The 23,824-nt window shown below is 46.6% G+C and overlaps 1 long non-coding RNA gene across 1 annotated transcript; it reads right to left on the reverse strand.

Moving 5' to 3' along the window:
- Positions 1–5: 5 nt before the first annotated feature.
- LOC309587708 lies at positions 6–23,238 on the reverse strand. The gene is made up of 3 exons (XR_014227595.1): positions 23,096–23,238; positions 21,963–22,037; positions 6–29 (listed from the first exon to the last, which is right to left on the reverse strand). It is a non-coding gene; the product is annotated as an uncharacterized lncRNA (long non-coding RNA).
- Between the last annotated feature and the right edge of the window lie 586 nt (positions 23,239–23,824).

Raw genomic sequence — 23,824 nt, forward strand, 5'->3', positions numbered from 1 at the left:
AGCATCCAGCAGCATCTGGCCAACAGCTCCTGAAACATGAGAAAGGAAACTTGTTGTCAGTCACCTATCAGCACAACACATGGAAACAGCCAGGCATGCGCAGAGCAACCCACAGCCAGGTGCCAGGGTAGGAGTCAGCAGCAAACTGCTGCACCACCAGGCTACTATCTAATGCCAGGACCCTCCAGTGAAATAAGCTCCGTGTCTTCACTGTGTCCCAGAAAAAGAAGGTCTTTTAACTGTCTCTCCACTGAGCAAGACGCCTGTGCAGACCAGCAACTGACCTCCGAAAGGCAGCTGTTTTTTCTAGATGGTTCCAGGGGTCACTGCTTTCCCACCAGCATTCCTGTCCAACACCAGGAATCCAGCCTCTATCATTCTGCTCCAACCACCCTGCCACACCAACCTAATTTTGTTCTGCAGACTTCCCTGCACTGAACAGCACAGTTAAGCCCTCCTTGCCTACAACACCTGAGCATCCTTTGCTACCACAGAGAGAGAATCCCAAAGTGGCTCAATTCACCACATCTCCTTTCAGAGAGGAGCAGAAACTCTCTGCAGAATAGATGGAGCTTGTGCTGCAAAGCAGAAACTGATATAGGTAATACCCAGAAACAGAAGAAGGCACTAACTCTGCTCACCATGCTATTCACAAGCCCCTCTCTGAAGGAGCTTGCTGTCAAGTCCACATTCTGACTATCCTGGAGAAGCTCAACTTTAGCCTGGAGCTACAGCAGTAGGTAGCTCTTCAGCTATTCTAATTAGCACTGTAATACAAGAGGAACCTTAACCTCCTGGTTCCTTTTATCTGCCCTTTCCATCTCTCATCAGTAACATTCCTTAACATTTACAGTCCTCTGCCTAGCAGGCTGTCATCTGCAGTAGCTGCAGTTCTACTGTCTTCTAGCTACTACCCACTGTAGTTCCAGTCTCATTTCTAAGCTCACTGACAGTTACAGCTTCACTGGAATGGCTCAGTGAGGGCTGCAAGGCTTGGGCTCACACTGATCAGCAATAGTCACATCTTCCAGGCAAACAGACATGAACACAGAAAGGGTCAGAAGACCGCAGTGGAAACCTAATGATTTGCTTTGTTAATGCAAAAAGTTGAGGATTCCTCCACCCCCTCACAATGACAGAACACACAGACACAACCTCTTTCCTCTTCACAGTGAGGGAGTGCAGTGACAACGACCAAGTGCAGCCGCACAGGCAGTATACAAGCTTGACTCTAGCTGTTTATACCAGAGAGCATCCCTCAGTGTAAAATCCACTTGCAGAGTAGCTACGTTGTCTGTGTGATCTGAGAAAGGCAAAACCTTTACCACACACCAGGAACAGACGTGATCTAGCACAGAATTGCTTAAGACTCTTTCTGTACAGGGCCCACAGAACTCACAGCCACTTGGCATGTATGCAAAACCACAACACCACCCATTAGCACCACTTTGTCTCCAGCAACAAAAAAAGAGGTCCATAGCATAAAAAAAAAAAAAAAAGGTCCAAAAAGGGAAATCACCGAAGAAAAAAAAAAGCAACATTTGTAAGCACCTACCGTCTTCCTGATACTTGGCAAGTCCCTTGAGGCCTGAGGTAGCTAATACTTAGCTTTGATTCTAGGATGCACACAGTTTCTGCCTGCTTGCTGTTGCAGCAGCTGAACATTCCCTGCAAAGAGGCAGAGGACTTGCAGCGTTTTCCTCATCACCTTCTCTTGTGTTGCCTTTTCTGACCTTACAAAACACCCTGCTTACCCGTGTTCAGGCTCAGCAGTCTCCCTTCCTCAAGAGAAATATGGTGATTACATTGCAGAGAATGTTTCTTATTTCAGGCACTCTGTTATCTTTCCAGCCTTTTCCTCTCAGAAGCAACATTTCTTTAACCTTGCTTTTTATTCAGAAAGATAAACTTGTATGGCAGAGAAAATACATTCTGTAACACTTTCGCAGTCACATTTGTTTCTAATGCAACACTACAGAAACACTCATTGGTTATCACAGAGTCAGCGTACTCTGGAAAACTCCAAATGCAATACCCACATGTAAAAAAACAAATGCCGCTACTGTCCTGTGCCACATACCTGATCACCACAGCTAACCCAGAATTTTCACTCTGTGTGAGCCAACCTATACTCCCAATACATATCCAATACAGGACATATTGGCACACCCTGCTTTCGGAGGCAACAGTGTCTCTTCACCAACATCATGAGAAGCAAAAGCAAGAGAGACTTGTCCAGTTGCCTTCCTGTGCTTATGGATAGAGGCAACCCGTGGCCTCTACTTGTCTCAAGCCAGGCTACATGAGAAGCTGCTGCAGTAAGCCTGATCCAAGACAACTAATCAGCAAGATGGATGATGCATCAAGAGGTCTTGTCCAGGACAGACAAACAAGCTGCGTGAAGTTAAAAGCAGCACCTGTAGACTGCTGGTGCCAAGTACGATGGAAAATGACTGCACGGTTATTACAGGACACTTTAACATTTAATGAGAAAGATCTTTTCATTCAGAGAAGGCATCTCAATTAAAAGTACATTCAGATCCATTCTGCTGCTGGCTACTTTGAAGCTCATTTTAAAATAAAAGGATGACAGCTCCTAGTGCAGAAACTCGCTTCTCAGTTCTGCTTGTACGTTAATGCTCACGATTCAGATCTGAGTAACAGCATTATAGTGACTCTTGGATTAAAATAGAGTTTCAGGAGGATTATTGCTCATTCCTGCTTTTCCATACCAATTAACCTTGACTGTTAGGCAGAAACCTCTTCCCTGCGTGGGAACAATTCCAAGAGCTATCAAGAAAAAGGGATCAGGCTAGCTGTTGAACAACAGTCCATGTAACAAGCCCTACTTAACACCTAACATATTTCCAAAGAAAATGAAATCCCTAGACTCTGCAGTCTTACATAGTTCTTGTTGAATGTAAATACCACCGGACATATCATGTGTCTGTCGTACCCATTGCACCCTGTGGAATTCTCTTAGAAGTAATCAGAATTGCACTTTTTTCACAGTCCTGCTCCCTCCTTCCACAATACAAAGATCCCAGTCCCCCTAATTCAGTTGCACTCCATATCCTTAAGTATGCTTTTTATTATCTATTCTCTTTGCTGTGTTAAGAGTAGCTTAGCTTCCCTAACCCTTTTATAAAAGCCAGGGCAGCTCAGCGTGGCCCAAGAAACACTAACATCGCTAACGCGTAACTGGAATAGAACGCAACAGCTGATTAACATCTGAACAGGAACAGGACAGGAAGCAAAGGACCCGAATCCAATCCCCAGAAGGAATGTTAATGGAGAATAAAAATACCCGGGGGAGATTTTGACCAGGAAATGAACGCTAACTTTCTAGCGCATATAAAAGCATAGAACCACCTTGAATGGCTACATCTGAAATTGCACAAGAACCAGCTCGGCAAAAGGTCATTTGCCAAGTTACCTTTAGCACCGATAGCTACATCGGGGACTAATAACAGCTTCTTGTCCAGAAACACTGCCACACCAGAAGCCTATTTAGTTTGTTCAGTGATCCTGGTAGCTTGACCCCTTTAGTTTGTTCAGTGATCCTTTCAACTCTCACAAGGTGGTTTATGCTACAAACTTCCAGAGCCTCTTCGTCTTTGCACCTTGGGTTTCATGTCTTTCCCCACTCTGTCTTCTCACCTGTGTTCTTTTAAGATCTTCCATGGGAAGACTTTTGGAGCATGTTTCTCTCATATTTAAAGAGATGTAGACCAGGCCATTAGAAAACAACTCATGGAGATTAGGAGAACTCTCAAGAGTTCCTGAAAATAACTGTCTGAGCGCTGCTAGAAAAAGCAAATCTTGATGCACTAACAACATGTATCTGGCAAAAAGCTGGTAGATCACGTGAGGGAAATTTGGGAGCCTGGGCCTTAAACTTTCTCAAACACAAGCTAGGGAACAGCTACCACAAGCAAACGTTTGAAAAGAAGTGAAAGAGGGAGTGAGTGAACATTTCTGTAGAAAATCAACATGTAGGAATTCCCTCCTCAGACCTCTGTCAGCTCTGTGCTGTGTAGGAGGGGAAGGGAAAAAAAAAAATAAAAATCACACATTACCTTCTTAGAGCATAAAATTAAAAGGCATTTAATTAGGACAAGGTAGGAACATCTGAAATTCTTCAACCACTGAGAAGCGGACTCTCAGCCCCTGTAAGTATTCCCTAAGCCTCATACAACCCCCAGCAATTAATATCAGCAGTCCTCTTGTTTCAGCCTTTGGTTTCAGAAGTTCTGGGAAAACTAAAGTCTCCAGCTCCTCAGTGCCAGGGACTGAATGTCACTGAGCCGTCCCTCTAGCAAACAATACAGCAATGCCAGAGAATGCTCCATTACTGCAACCTATATACTTGCCTCAATACGTTCTCCAAAACATCCCCTCTGTCTATGAGTTGCAGTGATGCACAGATGGCTAACACACTAGGCAGTATCTACACAGCCGGACAATGGAGCAGAGCACATTATTTGCATTATTTACAGAGGACAGATGGACAAGTTGTTGCAGTGACCCAGCCTACAGAGCATCTGCAACGTTGAGGAGGCGTTAAGTCCAGCCCTGATGCTTGCAGGTGCTGGCGAAAGCAAATTTCAAGAAATGAAACGGCTGTTTACAGCAGTCAGCTTTAATTCTGAAATGCTATCACTACAACCACGCTTGTGGAGTAATTCACATGCCAGTTTTGTTCCCATAGAGCCTTCACCCGCAAGCAGAAAACACAGGATGTATTGACTAGATTTATCCTTTTCAACAAGAAAGAGAACTGACATCTGCAGTACTTAGTAACTTCTTCCTTGGCGATGAGTTTTGTATGTGCCTAAGTCACCATACATACTGAGGCACATACCGGGGGGAGACAGTGACCAGGAATCAGCATCAAAATTGGCTGAAATTTCTTTCAAGCTCTGCTTACCTGTAGAAAAGTCCAGCTCAAACCTGCTCAGCCACCTGAATCTTTTGAAACATTAAATATTTGCAAAAGTTTTGAGATATTGCTTTTGCTGCATACACAGCATGCTAGCCAGATCTGCAGGCACTTTTATGGGCAGGCTGAGGAGGAACCTTAAAATAACATTTCAGGGGTCTCACATCCGTCCTAGACAAGAAAAAGCCTAATTTATAAGGAGGAGCAATTTACTTTAATCTAACACTATGGCTAAGAAAGACCAAGTTGTACAAAGGCTTGTAATGACCAGCTTGCCCATCCTCCACCAACATGCACCACAACAGGCCCTTTCATTCCATGATCACATGGCTGCAGCCAAACATGACATACTGTTCAGCAAGTAATAAAAAGGATTAGCTTTTTCCCCAAGGTCTTGTCTACATATACACTGTACTAAATTAAATTGACTTAGAAAATAATGTAAAGCAGTATAACCCTCCTGGGTAAATGTTCTTAATTCAGTTTAAGAGCACTTTACATTGAATCAACTTAAGTTAAATACATAGATAGAAGACACAAACTGAATTAAGGATGCCTATACAAGAATGCTGCACTAATATAATCACAGCTGTTTCTAATCTGATTAAGTTAAATCAGTACAACTTCCCTACAATGGCAAAATCCTTACCAATATTGAAGTTAACCCTTTTTTGCCCTTTTCTGCTTCCAAAGAAGGTTTTGCTGGGTTGTGTGTTTGGTTTTTTTTTTTCCTTCCAAAAAACCCAGAGTGACATCTCTCTCAGAATCAATATAAGCTAACCACACTACAGAAGGTATGGTAATGTATTAAAGGTATTGACATTTATATGACTTGAAAGTTTTGCTACTCCTATGCCAACCTAACATCATAATAATGCTCAGATCAGCATGGCATTAACATTTTCTCTAGTCTCCCCAAGCAAGAGGGGAAGAGCGATCACAAATATTTGCGCTGTACCCTGCTTTCCATACACCCACGCAGCTTTTGCTTGCTGATGTCCAACATACCCGGAGCAGTTCAGACACCAGGAAGGCCATGTTCCCCACTCGTTCATTCCTAAGGGTATGGCTCACCAACAGCTTATCTGAGCAAACTGAAGTGTGGAGTTAGAGCACGTTATCTAACTGCCCCCAGGCACGGTCTTACTACTGCCCCTCTTCCACCAAAATATGAAGTTCTCTTGCTAACTGTGGGGTAAGCACATACACAAAACAAGTCTGAGGTCACAGACCTAACGTGCTACAAATCCACACTCTAAAATCACCTCTCATCTCCTCAGTTCCTATAGCATTTCCCTTTGAAAAATATTTGTCAAAATTAAATTCCAGCAATTCCGAAATTACTGGTTTTTTTGGTTGGTTCCCCCCCCTCCCCCATTCCTCATTCAAAACTATCTGAACTGTTCCTCCTGAATATCAAGACCTAATTTATCTTCGTTCTTTTGGTACTCTCACTTTCATCTCTACCTGATTCTTCAATCAGGCCTCTTCAAGCTCACTCCAACCTTCCTCACACCCACTCCAGCAACACAACCATCACTCTCTCCTCACTGCCGCCTTCTACTGCTGTCTCTGAGCTACCACATACAGAACTGACTTCCTCTTCAGTACAAGTTTTCCATGTTCAGCGTAGAAAGACAATAGCTAGAATCCTCTCAGAACCCCTTGCAGGGAATTAAATCCCTCATTGGCCTTCAGAAACCAAGTTGTGCCACAGCTCTGAAACAAGGTGGTGAGCTGTCACTTCTGCTGAGTACCAGCAGCAGCCGTGAAATCAACCAGAGTTGTAAGTCCATTTAATTTATTATTTTTTGAAAGAACTATTTTGAAGCCCTGATCACAAGGCAACATGGACTGTAGGTACACACAAGAATTCAGTTGCTAAGGGAAGCACACTTCCACGTTTTCCATTTTACGAGATCTAAATTTCAACTCTCAAAGGGCTGCAGGCACATTTTGGCAATGAACTATTTGGTCTTGAGTCTCAGATTCACACTGGTAGCTTCTAGGAATTATAAGGTTATGTGGCCCCACACCAACTCTAGGATTCATGCTCACCGTAAATACATGCAATGAGGAAGGCAGGAACAATTTCCATTCCATAAGTAAAGAATTTGAGGCACTAGGAGAAAAAAAAAAAAAAACCAGCTTTGTGCACTGTTTTTGCATCAAATTCCATGTTAAAGAAAAACAGCCTCAGCTGTCATAAGAAAGGAACTGCAGGAAAAATCAGCAAGACACAGCCTTATTTCTTGCACCTAAACCAAGAGTGATCTGGGATAGAAAAGGAAAGTGTGCATGAGCTAAACACCTACCTGACAGCAACTGAGTTGAATAGCCTGCAATTCTTTATAAGCACAAATAAAGCAGCAACCCTGATCCAGTAGTAGGAGAACAATATTTGTACTATACTCAATTCTCTCTGCTGCTGGGGTTTAATCCCAGCAAGAATCGTTTTGGTTTAATTAGCTTTTCCCTAGCAGATGGTCAGATGTGAGAGGCAGAGAATGGTACAGGCTTAACTGTTGGGTGATTGTGCAGCTGCATCTGTAGCTGAACAGTTAAGCACGTCCAGGAGTCCAGCTGTAGTTTGCACGACATGGTCCATCTCTGCCATTAGCCAAATGTCAGCTTCCTCTTTCTCCAGATTATATATCAGTCAGAGGCACTACCCAAAGGCAGGCAAACAACTAACATGCAGTCTCACCACCATCCCCTTTCTCAGACAAGACCCTCAAACCTTAATCAACTGAAAGTCCCTCTTTCTTTGGTGACAGAAGCACATTCAGAAGCATTGCCATGGAAACTTGAGCCATCCTCTGTGCTATTCATCAGAGAAGATCTTCTAGCACAGAAATATTTTATGATCTCTACAGCACTGAATACAGACAGCAGTCAGTATAATGAAGTAAAATTACAGACTCCAACATTGTGTGAGGACAGCAGTGGGTCATCCTTCAACCAAGCTGCCTGATCCTCACTTCACCTACAACGAGCAATAGCTCATTATAAGCTGCCAGGGAAAAGCAGTGTAGCACTGAGAGAAACAGAAGTGGTATTAGAGGAATAAACCTATCCAGTCAAAGGGAGAACAGAGAAAGGGGTTCACAGCCTTTTCCCAAAGCCGATCACATGCTGCCACTTTCCCTTCCCAGAGGTTACGAGTGATGTTGCTACTGACTCCTTTGCAAAGCAGGATTCCTACCAGGCACAGACACTTCTCACTTAACCCAAGTCACAGCCATTGCCTACTCTGGAGGCTGCATCAAGTATTCCCCATCGACTTCCACTCAGCCTCTACACCCAGGCACAACGTGGAGTGTTAGAGGACCCACACTTACACACTGGCAGTAATCGTCTCAACAGGCCACAACAGCAGAACAAGGAAAGAAGACGGCTTTCAAAAACATGCTTTGGGCCTAGCAGACTCAGAGCCTGAGCCAAGGGCAGGAACAGGCACAAAACTTGTCTCAACTGTGTAAACAATGGAGCAGCATGGCTCCTGAAGCATAATGTAACCCTGGAGCATCTCCTCTCTTTTTTGTGGTGTGGCCCTGTAGTTAAACTGCCTCAGTTTGCCTCATTTGTTTTTTGGTTTTTGTTTTTTTTGTTGTTTTTTTTTTTTCTTTTTCTGTTGGGTGGGTTTTTTTAAGCTTTTTTTTTTTTTTAAATTATTCTCTTAGTCTTCAGCACCATTGAACTGCTGAGGGATTTTATTCTGAGAGTTCAGTCACAGAAATACAACATGTTTTAATCCACCTTAGGAAAAACAAACAGATCCACCCACCCATGTTTCATTGGCGACCTGTATGAAGCACGCAACTGGCTATGGCTCTTCTTTCCCCATTCACCTGGGCTCCAGTCAGTCCTTTTAACAGCAGGATCCTAATCGCAGCAGACAGGACCCACACCTCCACCCCCTGCCCTACAGGCTGTACATGAGGAGGCTGCCTGTCACCAGCAGTCACAAGCTGGACTGCTTGTCCTTCTGTATATGCTGTATTGCACCTCCTAGGTTTACCTTCCTCCCTTGGGGGGCATAACCACAGACGGCCCACCTGAGACCAAGCAGGGTTGCTTCAGCTCTTCCCTCAGACACAATCCCTCCTCGGGGCAGAGTCAGAGCTCTCGTCAACCATCTCCTTTCACATTTGTCATCATTGCTAGCACCAGTGTTGTTCTTCAGCTGGAGCTAATAATGAGCATAAATTGTCTCAAGGGGCAATTGCAGTGAAGGCCCAGCACTTTAGTTTGACCACAAGGTCAGCTTGTCCAGACTAGCACTACATCCCCTGCCTGGCATTGCTCTTGTAAAACTGAAATGCCTGGTCTTTACCGCTCTTATCCTTTGGGATAGCATAAGCCCATTAATTATTCTGAGGTTAAGGAAAAACATCTCCTTTTTAGCAGTGAAGACAAGCTCTTCAACTCCACAGGGCTCCTCCCTGTAGACCCCCCTGTAAGTAAGCTCTATGTAGCTCTTCAGAGCAAGCTGGGAATGAGAGACAGTCGAGCTGCAAGTGAAGTCACCTATCCTCAAAGGGGCTCTAACTGAGAGCAGAGGATGATTGGCCCCAGATATCCTAAAGAAAGCAAGCCACCGTGTTCCAGGTACTTTTTTTTTTTTTGTCAAGTGTCAGAGTAAACCACTCAAAGAGCTAGCAGCTCACCACTCCTCTAAGGGTAAAGACTATGGATGAATGCCAGTGTACAGCCAGGCAGATGTTGCAAAGATAAGGTGTTTGTCCAGTGCCAACAGCAAGATGTTTGCTCACGCCTTCAGCTTCATGCAGCTGCAGGAGCTCAGCTCTACAGAGTCTGTGACTCTGGACTAAGGAATGTCTCAACTGGAGAAACACCACATCTGCTGCCAGCTCAAGGTGCCCCAGGGTCAGACCAATTCCCAATTTTACTGTCCAGCCGTAGCCCTGCTTTCTGCTCCCTGTCCCACCAGGGGGAGATCTAGCTACTTGGTGAGGGTTACTGCTCTAGCCAGAGGAGCACATCTCCCTGGAGGAGGTGTTTGGGACTGGACACAGAGGCACAGAGCTCTGGATGCCTATACAGTCCTGAAGGCCAGCAGGGAAGCCAAAACAAGGGACTAGTCACTTTCTCTCCACAACGTATTAAAATTCACTGACAGGAAAGAAAAAGGCCAAGAATCAGCCCTCCTTCCTCCTTAGCCAATGTCACATCTGTTTCATTCCAGCTCCCTTACTCCTTTCCTGGCAATGGGAAAGCGACAGCAGAAGCAGTATTTAATCCTTAGCAAGACCTCCATTTTGGCAGCCATAGCCTATATTGCACGACAAAGCTGAAACACCCAATGATTATACACACTTACATGTTCTATCAATAACATTCCACTTTTAGACTTACTTCTATTTTGCTACACCTCATGTTGCCACAGGGCATATTGTTCAGTTTGGCATGGCAGAACAGAGGAAGGAAAACGAAGATTCAAGCAACACGCTTTCTCGTCAATACCCAAGCCCTAAAAGTCAGGTACAGAGTCAGTGGCAACTAGTTTGAAATAAAACGCACAGTTTACATGAAATCAAGGGAGAAGAGATCCCAACGTAAATAATTTGCAACCGTTTCACAATGGTAAGAGTCTTTTGCAAGAAGTAACATCCCCCTAACCACCTATCATTGAGATCTGGCTTCTCAAGAGAAGGTGGCATGGACCAGTCTGGTAACAGTAGCTCTGCAGCAACTCATCCAAGACTGTGGCAACAGCTAAAAAGCAAAAACTATGCTATAAAGCCAAAGCACTTCTGAGAGTCAATTCTTTCATGCCTGCTACTGTCTAAGAACGGCAGTAGGGAGGTCTTCTGCAGAAGACTACCTTTAATATGGAAATGACTGGCAGGTCACAGAATTTCAGACTACCAGAAATTCCCAGAAGGGAAACTGCACATCCCAAAGATCAAAGCAAACTGGGTAACGAAGTAAACAGCCCAGGGCTTACCCAGAACACAGAAGATAACTCTGTTCTTTCCACAAGCCTTGCCCATGGGCTGCCCATACTGATACTGCCAAAAGGGACCACGTTTCCCTGTGCCAGGCAAATAAAAGAATTGCATAAAGAGGACAAGGATGGCTTGCGTAATAGGGGCATAGAAAACTAGTGACCATTTCTCACAGACATCATGTCCAGGATCCCAAAATAATGCATCTGCATCCTGATCTCCCATCCTTCACCAAGCTTCCCATCCTCATCTCTTGAGGTACCAGCCAGAAAAAGGAAGCTTTTCCAGAAGCTGCTGCAGCATGTGTAAGAACATTTACCCACTGACTGGGGGAAGCACTCCTGCCCGGCTTAAATCCCGGAGCCATTCCATCTCCAGGCAGACATCTCATGCACAGTTTGTACTGAGCAGAGCTCGATGGCACGAGCCACGGGGGGGGGGGGGACGAGCCAACCTTAATTGGCCTTATCGGTGTAAATTAAACCCTACAACACACCCAAGCAAACAACCAGGTCCTTTGGAGGAGCAGAGTTATTTTGCTGCAGCTATAAAGGAAACATTGCTGCTAGGACATGCCCCTGGAGTGACTGTGCCGCTCAGCTCTCCCGCTGCATTCCTGGGGTTGTTTAGCATGGACTCAGCTCCAGCCTTTGCACAAGCAAGAAGTCTGAACCCTGAATGCCATCTGCAAACACAGCCAGACTCCACCTCCTGCATGCCTGCAGGCCACCAGGTGTGGCCAGGAATGGCACAAGCTACACACTAAACACACCTTTGATGTGGAGCTGAAAGCATGTAGCCACAGGGCACGAACAGCACGCCGCCCGCCGCCGTGCTGACTCCCAGCGCAGGAATGTGGCTGCAACCACAGGCCAAGGAAGGCAAACACATTGCATTCCTCACCGGGCAGGGAAGGAAAACAAGCAGCAAGCCCACACACCCACCACGCTGACACCCACCACACTCCCCACGCGTGCCAGCCCTGACACTGCCAGGACCCCAACAACAGCTTCAGCCTCAAACTCATATGTGGGAGAGTCCTCAAGTTCTCCAGGAAGCTCCTCGAGCCATGGGGCAAGAGAAAGAGAGCAAGGCAGGAGAGTTATCAACCGGGCACACAAGCCACAGGGAGGAGAAGAGCTGCCACCAGGGCTGGGAAGTAACCATTTTCCAGGGCAGGAACAGTGAGCTCTGTGCAATAGCCTGGGAAGGGAATTTTCCTGATTTTTCCTATAAGACAAGGGGCAAACATAACACTGAGCCTTGCTGAGCTAAAGGCGCAGAGCTGAATAGGAAGCTGAATTTGGGCATCAAGGGTGCTTGGAAGGATCCAGGCCTTTTTCTGCCCCCAGGAAACCACTCTACCTTATGTCAAGCAGCTTCTCTGAGATGCAGGTACTTCCTCATGACCCAAAAATCCTTTTGTAAAAACTGTCACCGCTGCCCACAGAAACAGATCTGATCTTCATTGTACATTATTCTCCCCCTACAGCACTGACACCTGGTCACTTACACGATCAAGAGAAGAGAGACTCAATGTACAAAAACCCAAGACATCAGGTAACCTCTTGTCTCAGGACCTCACTAGAGTCACAAGCAGACCCAATGCTCTAGTCAGAAAAAACACTACTCCTCCTTCACGCAGCACTGCTGCAAATCCCAAAGCTTTCCAAAGAATTCATGGTTCCCAAACACAAAGTCACTCTAAAGGGAAAAAGATGAGGATGCATCAGGAGGTGAAGTTGTCAGCAGTGTTCTCAAGTCTACGAAAGGAAGGCTGTATTCTGTCCCCCGCGTTCTGAACCTGCACTTATGTTGTGTAACACAATTAAACATCAACCCACTCCTAAAAACCCACTGCCCAGTGCTAAGGGCCAACTGTGAGACTTAATAGCCAGTGTTCTCTCAGCGCTAAGCAGGAAAGCCAACGCTCTCATGAGCACTGCAGCAAGAATATATACCACTTGAATCTACACCAGTATCCCAAAGGCTGCCAAAAAGAGCTACTATCTGGTGTGCTTCACAGAGCAGGTTCTGAACTTCAGCAAAGCACAGGGATATCAGAAAGGAGCAGGATTTCCTAAGGCAAAAATGACAGAAACTATTTAGCACAAGCGGATATGGCAGAACATATATTCCTTTCTAATTTCCAAGAAGCAAAGAGCACGCACACAGAGGAAGCCCTGTGCTGTCGCTGCACAAAACAGTGTCAGCAAATTCAAAGAACACCAATGAAGGGCTGAAACACTGTAATCCCTGGAGAACCTGGAAGGGGAAAAGTCAATGTAGCCACAAGCTCCAGAAACATGTTGATGCATCTAGCAAGCTGCCAGAGCAGGGATGGTTTATAAGGCCATGGCCCAGGTGCTCCACAGACCACATGTGCATTTCAAGGCCCTCACTTAGGGGAAAGGTCTCATATTAGGTAACAAGAACAGAACCAGATGAAGTCCACTAGACTTTTCCATGTCCATTAAAATTCAAGGCCTCAAGCTACCTATTCCCTTCCAAGCCAGTAAGGTAGGCTGCTGCAGTAGCTCCAGTACTTGGAAGAAAGAGGGATGAAAGGCCAGATTTACCAATAGATTTATATCCAAAGATATAAATAGAATCCTGGCAGGATTTACAAAAGCACCCAAACAGATTAGGTGTCTAAATCACCGCATGCAGGAGAAAGGGCTTCTCCACTTCAAACCACTCCACACCTCTCCAACCCCAGCCACCACAAGAAAACCCATTTCAGAGAGGACGGAAGCCCCTGCTGCTCTACAGGTTGCCAAGGGCCATCCCTGTGCAATCCATTTCAATGGTGACGGCACCCAAACTCCCACAAGTCTCAACAGTGCAACCTGCAATGGCTGCAGCTCTTGCAGAATGTAGGTCTGCCTGTTTCCCGGAATAGGAGCTGCCTCTTCAGCCTCACCTCTCCCTTCCCCCACTACATCTTTATTTTTCATAGACTTAATACTGTTTCATGGTACAACCCTCATCCTGCCACCGGTGGGCGGGTGAGTGGGGGAAAGGGGCCCTTTATAATTGTAGTGTTGCAATCTGCCAGCCCGGCCAGGCGGCCTGTTCCCGCCTGCACTGTATTAAATACCTTATAACAGATTACACCCCCATGGGGCATGATTAGCAGTCTTCAGAGAACAAAGTCTACTTTCATAAGAATAAGAACAGACACGTACTGCTAACCTACTACACAGCTGGGCAGGTGAGGAAACAGGGGAAAAAGGGGGGGGGGGGGGGGGAAGAGTTAACTGTATTGCTAACTCTACTCTTTCCTTCCCTCCCCTATCCCAGCATCTCCCGAGTTGAGATTTCCACTGCCCTGAATTGTTCCCTTCAGACCTACCCCAGAAGATTCGGGCAACATAAGCTCATAAAAAAACTGCTGCCCGTGGAATTTGGGCAAAGTCCTAACCTGGAGAGGTAAGGCCTTGAGGCAAGCGGATTGAGCTTTGCTCTGGGTGACAGCTATTCCTTCACACCAATTCCCAGGAAAAGGGAAGGGTGAATTTCAACTGCAGCATCAAAAACAAGGAGAAGGAGGGAAAGCTTGAAATACGATCACATACCCACGCCCCTCTCTAACCTCTGTATGTATCTGGAAAGTCTATATAAGTAAGAGCAAATCATCTAATTCAATCTGGAGGTTAAAAGCTCTCCAGAATCAGGTGATTTTTTTTTTCTTGTGGGGAGAGAGGAGGCAGCAAACAGCAGGAAAGCCCTCTCCATCTGAGATAGATAGTAGGGATCCCCAAACACACACAGTCCACATGCACTGCCGCAACAAAGAACCAGCCTGATGGAAACTTAGCCAATCTGACATGAAATGACCTACAACTCATTAGCAGGTGTCTTCCAAATCTCAAATGCCCACACAAACAGCCACAAACATTATTTGGTGCTATCTGGCCTCCATCTCAGCAAAGCACGAAGAATGAAACAGACTGTACAGCCTTTCACCAAAAGAAATAAGAAAAATGGAGGCAACTCCAAGGCTCAAACAAGCCTAGGATGAGCCCTTCCAGCTACTCTCCCCAAACTTAAAACAGATGAGAGCAGAGTGGGAAGCTCCAGGAAAATGGTCTTATTTCAGAGGGATGCCTGTGCATCATAATAGTAAGAAGCCTTCTAACTGCGTCATTTTGGAAACAAGTCACCTGCGTTACCCAGAGCCCACTGGCTTTGCCCATGGCCCCGTGGATGCTCATGGTACAACCTGGAAGCACTTGTGTGCAGCTGATGCATCTATAAGGGGGTGCCTTGCTGACCCATTCCACCCAGATTCTTACCCACCCAAGAAAGGATTTGTTGATGGAAACACCAACCCAGCTAAAAATGATCGACTTGTATCTGCTTTACTCAGTAGCTGGTCCTTCAGCCAGCACATAGGAGGTATCTGACTGTACTGTCTAGTCTCATTTGTACAGCAAAATCTGCATATTCTCTTTGTTACAGAAAGACCTGAAGGCACCAACTGACTTTAGGCTCTGATGTACTCTGCATTGATGTAAAAGCATCAATACATTTAGAGTTATCAAACAGATCGTGCTTCCAGGGTTTGGACAAATGGGAGGTTTCACCATAAACACAAGCTAGTCATTAGAAGCTCCAGGAGGTAATTTAAATTATCACATCTAGCACAAAAATAGTTTTACTTTGGGAGCTGAAGTTGCAAAGCTTTAATAAATCCAAGTGACACAGTAAAACCTTTTATAAAAGCTGAAAACAAGTTGTGAAGCCCCAGATGGCCTTGTATATAATTTGATTCTGCTACCATGGGCTAGCAAAAGGGAAACCACTCTCCACACTGTTAAAAAAAGACCCAAAAACTCTATCATCCTTCTTCTCCTAGGAGACAGAAGTAGTCTGCTTGCCTTTTGTGTGTGTATATATATACACATGTAAAATATATAGAAATAATAAATATATAAATAAAATTAAAAACCCACACAGCTAACAATGAATTGTTCAATCCCCCACCACGCTGAACAGCTATCAATCAGGCATCTGAGCTCAAATTGGAGCACTGCAATCCAATGCTCTCCCCTGGCTCCTGTACCCTCACCGATACCCTGCACCCACCCCCCATGCCCAGAGTAAATTGCCTTCCACTGCAGAGAAGCACTCCCGCTATTCCGATACCGGTATTCACCACCAGGGCAAGAGACCCCAATTTAGCCCCGCACGGGCCTTCTGCAAACTGCTAATCCCCAATACACAGCTGTTTTTCAAATGTATGGGCATGAGCAAACCATAAACGATTTATGGCGCGTGGCAGGAAGACTCCTGGCTCCCCGCGTAGGCGGGGTTTTGGGACAAGATCATGCTTGGACTAATGTTTATATTGCAAGTTGTCAGTCGGGTAGTAAATCATCTCTGGAGCTGCATAGTAATACAGCTCTCCCCATCCAGCTGGAGCCTTGATGACACTGAATCCTGTTACAGCCATTTCAGATACACCTGGGGACCTATTTACAAAGGCATCATCTAATCAAGGAAAAATGGATACACTTATAAGTAGACTGTACAGAAATTCTGCAGCCCAGCAAGGGTGATTTGCTTTCAGGAATCAATCCAACCTGGTACAAGAAGTTTCCCAAAAATGCCACTCTGTACTAGCCCTATAAGAAATTGGACTGAGTGCCTACGCAGACATCTACTAACAAAGCGTATCATTATCAAAATGCAGTCACCTGAGAAAATCCTTCTGAGCAAAGTTTTCATCTCCTAGTACTTACATAACCATAGTGCAAGCAACACTTAGAAATTCAGTTCTAAAGTTCAAAAAATATATTTTGCATACTTTAGTGCATGAGACACTTTCTGCTCAGAAGAATGACACCACTTAAAGGTAGGATGTGAACTTGAAGTCCATTCTCAAGAAAAGTTACTTAAAGCAACTCTAATTTTAAACAAATATCCTGCTGGTTTCTATTATTTTCTTTTCCCCCCATTTGAAAGGGCTGTGCACACAATACACTGGGTACAGATCTCCTACAGGTAAAAGGGAAGGGGGAAGAGTTCCCAATAAGGAAAAAATGATAAATAAAAACCCACACAAAAAAAACGAACAGTAGAATTAACTGCAATCACTTTTCAGTTATGTGAGATAGACCAGATCTCAAGTCATCTCCCTAGAACATTTTTAACCTTCCTGTTGGGCAGCAGCAGAGACCTCACTAACGAACAGCAAAGCTGCAGGATGAAATCTGATTTAGGAGACAATGAAGCAAGGCATCTTTGGGAATTGTATAGAGCTTGTGCAGCAAGACATACCCAGGTCTAAATGCAGTTACCCTGAGTAGCATATGCTAAAATAATGGTCAAAAACCTTACTGCCACAATGATTATCTAATTATTATCTCGGGAAAATAACTTATATTCTTTTGAAACAAATGCTATAAAGTAAAACTCTCCTGAGGCTTTTTATGAGCCTAAGGATAATTCCCCAATAGTTAAACTACCTCATCTGTCCCTTTTGATTTCAGAACCATTCACGCATGAGTGTTACATTAATGCAGCTGGACAACTGAGACTTTAAAAACAAGAGTAAGAAAATCCAGTTATGACTCCTAAACATTGCCAAAGCCAGCTTTATCGCAGAGCCAAAATACAAATATAGAACTCAACCAAAGACACAGTAGTCACTGTGGGACTCTCAGTTCTGAATTTGCTGACCTGTAGAAATCAGAAATTTAAACCAGTTCTCTCTTGCCACTAGCAGCAGGTCAGATCCTCCGTGCCTAAAAACCAGCCTAACCCTTGCAGGAAACCTTACTTTCCAACCCCGACCCATTTCATTTTCTCAGCATCACAAAACTTCTGTGAAAGTCAGTAACCCTTTACTTACAGCCGTTACACCTGCCACAAAAGGGTTATGTTGTGCCCTAAAGCACATGTTGTTGCCAGAACAACCCATATGGAGGGTATGCATACAGGGATCTCAAGGTTTGCATGACCTGCTCTGAAAATCCCCCCACACACAGACTCTTTTGTTCAGGAGTTCCCCTTGCGTTTAGGCAGACATTACAAACAAACACCTTTTTATACATATCTGCATACCACTGCCACTTACCTTTATTAGCCTATCCATCAAACCGATTGTATGCCTACTTGACCAAGCAGCACTGATTCTCTTGATCCTCGACACAGATTGTACACGAGCACAGGACACAGACTGTGTCTTCCCGGACACGAGTACGTTGAGGCTTATGCTACAACATAATGGATCTCACTTGAACAGCCTTAAAGCTCTTCCTTTCAGCCACCTTCCGGGCTAAAGTCCACTACAAGACTGCAACGTGGAGAGGCCAAACTCCACGCATTTCTTCCCCCTTACAAGCAAGGCAAGAAGCACAAAGCGCTTTGCCTGACCACTCGGCATGAAGAGACAATACTTACACATCTTCACATTCATGAATAAGATAGTCCTCATCTATGGACTGCACTATCTTTCCAAGGACCCTGCTTTCCTCCAGCTTAAAATCCTCAACAGCAGGCCTAATCAAAGCAACGGGAGTGCTTTGTGGGTTTGTGCTTTTTGGTTGGTGGGGTTTTTTTTCCTAATGCAGCTATCACAAAAAAGAAAAGTTAGTGGGCAACCTAACGCAGCAAATAAGTGCGAGTCAATACCTTGCCTCTGACACAGGCCAATACAAGGTGGTTTAGAAGATGGAGCAAGAAACCCCAGTGGAAAACTATGGAACAAACTGCCCTTTCTTCAAACCTTTACCTGTTAGAGATTGGGTTATGTCTGAAAAATACACCTTCCAAAACAAGTTTTTTAGCTAAAGCAAGTCTGAACATTTCCACTCATAAGTGCTTGATCTTTTCTGAATCCCGCTCAGCTCTTAGCCTCAGTGCTATTATGTGGTAGTGAATTTCCACAGATTAGACATCATGTGAAAATACTTTAAAATCATTATTCAGTTTGATGCCTATCAGTTTCACTGAATTGCGTTCACCTCAACTGAAGAATATATGCCAGCTCCTTCACCTCTTCACAGTAGTCTTCCTCAGGCTTGGCACCCAGCATTGTTGAAAAGCAGAGGAAAACTGAGCCCACCCAAGTGATGCTTATCCTGCATTCCAACCATTGCAATGCTATTCTCACACTCCTACACAGCCTTCCACGCCATTTCCTTCCTAAGCACAGCTCCCAGGAGGACACTCCAGAGAGGGAGGCACATGTCATTCCAAATATGAGACAGCCTGCAAGCTGCTGCTCTTGGCCCTCTCTGTCGGAGCATATTAGCAATAAGACCATACGTGAACATCCTGACAATGAAGAGAACAATTTCTGAGTCTGGAACAAACAAGGGGGCAAAAAAGAGAAAAGATTAAGTCAAAAAGATTCAGCCAGATAAGGCGTTACAATCCGTGGAAACAAGCAAACTGCTCCTGGGAAAAGGGAAGAAGTGGGGGGAGCGGGTGTCTCAGAGTGCCCACTTGCTTTAAACAAGGCAGGGCCTGACTTGCACTCTATAGCAATTTCACCATGTTACAGAATACGCAGGACAGTGGATCACACCGGGGTCTGCTTCATTTTGAAGTCACGGCTTGGAATATCCTTTTCATCTCTCCTCCACTGAGCTTTAACACCACAGTATCCAAGCATCTTACAGACACTTATGGGCTCTTCCTGAAATCCCCAATAAGATGGCTGCTAATCATATTTTGCAACCGAAGAATGAAGAGCAAGAAACAGTAATGATCTGAACACGTTCACACAATAAATCTGTGGCAGAAATTAGGTATCCTACGTTGCAGTTCAGAATTCCGACCACGGGGTCATCCTTCTCCAACCAGCTGTAAAGGTACTTCAATTTTAAAAAGTAACATTCTTCCTACTACAGTTACAGACCCAGCCAATCTAGATCTAAGGAAAAGCCCTCAGGCAGGGGAACTGGCAGAGAAACAGGATGGACGATTTCATGCCCTGAGGCATTAGCCCTGTTTGCACAGATTACGCACATAGTTCCTTTGCAGTCCTGTGTAAAATGAATTTCAGAGAGGATCATATTTACCCAGTTACTAGTGACTTGAAATACACACAGCTAGCACAAATGCCACAAGCACTCACTCTCTCCATAGCTCAAGGTGTCATACAAAAAGGGGATATCTTCCCAACCAAAGCCTTCAAGCAAGGAGATGAACGTACGTAGCTTCAGGACCTTAAATTTACTCGCAAAGCACCAACAAAGTTGAACAGCCAAGAAAATCTACTCTATTATGACAATTCCAGTTCTTGACAACCCCAGTCAAAAAGGTGTCAAGCCAGATCCTCATTTCTCAGCAGAGGAATCCTGCCCTCAATCTGTATTACATGCAGACTCATTTGAGACCCCTACATGTTATATTTCTCCCAGCAACATGAAAGGCAGAGGGTTATTAGCCACTACTACATTATTCTTGTCACACTGTGCTGTAAAAGCTAGGCCGTTGCTATCAAGGACACAACACGGCTAATTCATTATGATCTAGCCTCCAGAATTATTTCTCGGGACTATGCTGTAGATGTGGTGACACATGGAAATCTCACAGAGTCCAGCTTTCAGTGGATCCTCCATAAAACATAGCAGACATTTTAACATGTTAGGGAGCTCACCTTCAGAAAAAACATCAGCCTCCAGGACTCACAAGCATCAAGTCTACTTCAAACAACTACCAAAAAATACAGTCACATTTTACTGAAATTTGTTTATTTTGCTATTGCTCAAACAGCTTGGCTTTCTTCACCTTTTTAAAAGCACTTCATATGCCACACCAGCTGCCACAAATCTCTTCTCCAAGACAGCTCTAGTACTGTTCACACCAGCACGTTGACCAAAAATCACTCATTGTCCCATCCAATTTTACTTATCCTGCTTTGGGACAAAAAGGGGGCCGACCTGCAAAGGACTATACCTTTTTCAAAGCTATAGTCTATTTCCCCTGCCTACTATGCCACATGATTGTACTTAAGAATGGATGGTAGAGATAAGAATTCAGGGTTTAAAAGCTACAAAGCAAGTGACTTAGCAGCAGCCAACAAACTACTTGAAACAGATTGGAAAAGAATGAAAGGTCATCTTCGGTTCAGAAAGCTGGTTTAAGGATGCAAAAGGTATTGGCATGTAACTCATCCCCTCCTGACCCAATGCCTTGTTAATATTAAAGATGAAGATAGCCATGGGCTGCACTTTGGAACTCCACTGGCCCTGCTGAAATGCATTCCCATGATTTCAAGAGCACTGGGTGCCTGGGAAGGAATGAAAAGCCAAAAGCTTCTGATACCACAGCTAAGACCCGCTAGCTTAAATGCCGATTTAACATCCAGAAGCTGAAACACACTGTATGCAAAGAACTGTTGGGATGCATATGCTTTCTGCAGTGATTCATTAAGAAGTGAAGAAAAGAGAAAGGAGTTGTACTAGAAGTGATTTGACAAGTAACTGAAAGGTATGAACAACTCAAAGGACCGGCTGCTGGGTACCAAATAGCTGCCCCTCTAAACTGGATCTCAACAATGAGCTCAGGAGAGGACAGAAAGGCCAGCAGTACACCTGCACCACTCATCAGGGGACCAGATAAAATACAGGTGGAAAAAACAATGTGGTGGAAGAAATGACCTAACAGAACAGAGGATCACTAGAATTAACTTTGGCATCACAATTATTGCAAGAGCAGGATCACCGGAAAGGATTTCATTGGGATTCTGACTGGGTAGACCTCTTGTGATTACACGGAGAACACAGCTACGTCAGCACTGACAGGACAGACTTTAGACTGCTTCTCTGGATGGCGTGTAAAGAGCACTGGCTTGCATCTTCAATTGAGCTCTTCTTCAGGGGCTCTTACTGAATTCTTCAGGGTCACTCCCATTTCATTGACACCACTAGCCTCTCAATTCAGGCAACGTAGGCCTACTGTGATGCAGAGACCACCACAGAGAGGGACAGTTTTTCAGGTATGTAGTTCACTTATTCTCAAAAAATTCAAGTAGTGGGACCAAAAGAACACAGCCTGACTCAGCATCAGCTCATTCCTGGCTTTCTTACCTGTTGTCTGATGCTTCAGCAAGGATTCACTGCTTCCTCTTACGTAAGCCCTTTATCCCAGTTCCTTCTCTGAATCTGTAAAACAGAGATGCATACCTCTGAAAAGCTTTCTCCGGCACAGAACTATCTACATTTGATGGGTGATTCTTTTCAGCGGACAACCTCCACCTGGCATCTCTCAGATCTAGGTCATTCTCAGCCTTGCCAGACTTGCATGTCATTTGCGCACCCTGATGCCTACCAATGCAATCTCCTGCCCTTCTAAAAATCCGTTTATCAGCAGTCAATCTTTTACTCTGCTCCGTGTGGTGTGCTCAAGCCCAGAGCCAGATGCAGTTCAGTATTTACTGTTCACCTCTTTTTCTTTACAGTCTTCCCACGTTCCCAGGGGCTGCTCACTAATTCTATAGGAGGAGGCATCCCTTGCACTAGAGAGGGTGTCCAGGCTGGCAGAGAATTTCCCATTCCCCCCTGCCAGGTTTAGCAAGAGAGGAGCACTGCTCCCTCCCTTCCAGCTCTGCCTCTGTCAGTTATACTCTGGTTCCTTAACACACACATGCTGGCCCAGACTTGTTCCACTTCACAGCTCCGGCTCCAGCAATGCTCCCTGCAGAGATACTGCTTTCTCACTCCCCACACCACCTCCCTCTCCATCACCCAGACAAGGCTACACCCTGCGTGGACCCGGTTCGGCCTGTGGCTTCCGTGCCCACTCTGCTCCCCTCCACAGGTCTCCCCCCGGGGCGGAGAGCTCCCGAATGCCCTGACGGCCGAGGCGGTGGCACTACCACCCTCCCCCACTGGAACGGTCCCTTCCCCGGGGCCGAGGCCGTGGCCCTGCCACCCTCTCACACCCGGCCCCCACCTGCCGCCCGCCCCGCCCGGCTGACTCCCCCTGCCCACGGTGCGACCCGCCCGGGCCCGCTGTCCTCGGGGAACTCGACGCCTCCTCCCGGCCCCGGGACACACACGGAGACAGGGAGAGCCCCCCGCTCGCAGGGCGCCGGCCCGAAGCCCGCCGGGGAAGGCCGGCGAGGCCCGGGGTCGCGGGGGGCCCCGCCCGGGCCCGGGCTCGGTCCCCAGCCGGTCGCGTTCCCCGCTCCCCGCCCCCGGGGCCCCAGCCCGGCTCTGACCCGGTCGGGCTCGGCTCCGCCCGGGGTCCCAGTGACTTTGCGGCCGGTTCGGCCCCGGTTCGGCCCCGCCTCGGGCCCGCCCCAAACTTTGCCCCCGCTCGGCCCGGCCCCACGCTCTCGCTTCAGGCCGCCATTTTGCCGCGGGGCACGCCGGGTAATCCGGCGGAATCCCCACGCCGCAGCGCAGCTGCGTCATCGGGCAGCACGGGACGGGGCGGGGCGGGGCGCGGCGGCGGCGGGCGGGAGGCGCGTCCCCTCCGTCACCGCGGCAACGCGAGGGGCGGGGCGGGCGGCGGGGGAGAGCGGCCGCGGGGCGAAACCAACGGGGCGGCGAGGGGGGGGCGTGGGGGGGCAGGACGAGCGAACCCAAGTGCCAGCGGGGGGGGGACGGGGAGACGGTGACGGTGACGGTGCCCTCCCCTCGGCGGGGCACTCCGCCTTCCCTACCGGCGCTGCCCGCGGGCTCAGGCTGCCGCCCGGCCGGGCCCGCTTGCCCTCTCCGGGCCGGTGGGGTCCGGGGCCGTGGCAGCAAGCGGCGGGTGGTCCTTCGGGCGGGTCCGCCTTTGCCTGGGAAAGGTTTGCCGGGCTCCTTCCCCGGCAGGCCCCGTGGAGAGCGCTCCCCGGGGCCCCCAGCAAGGGGAGGCTCCCGTCGGGCCTCTGCCCGTGGGGACGCCTGGGGACACGGCCGCGCCACGCAGCGACGTGTGGGACGTTCGTATTCTATAAATC

The sequence above is a fragment of the Platalea leucorodia genome (assembly GCF_965183815.1).
Source record: "Platalea leucorodia genome assembly, chromosome: 3".
Taxonomy (NCBI): domain Eukaryota; kingdom Metazoa; phylum Chordata; class Aves; order Pelecaniformes; family Threskiornithidae; genus Platalea; species Platalea leucorodia.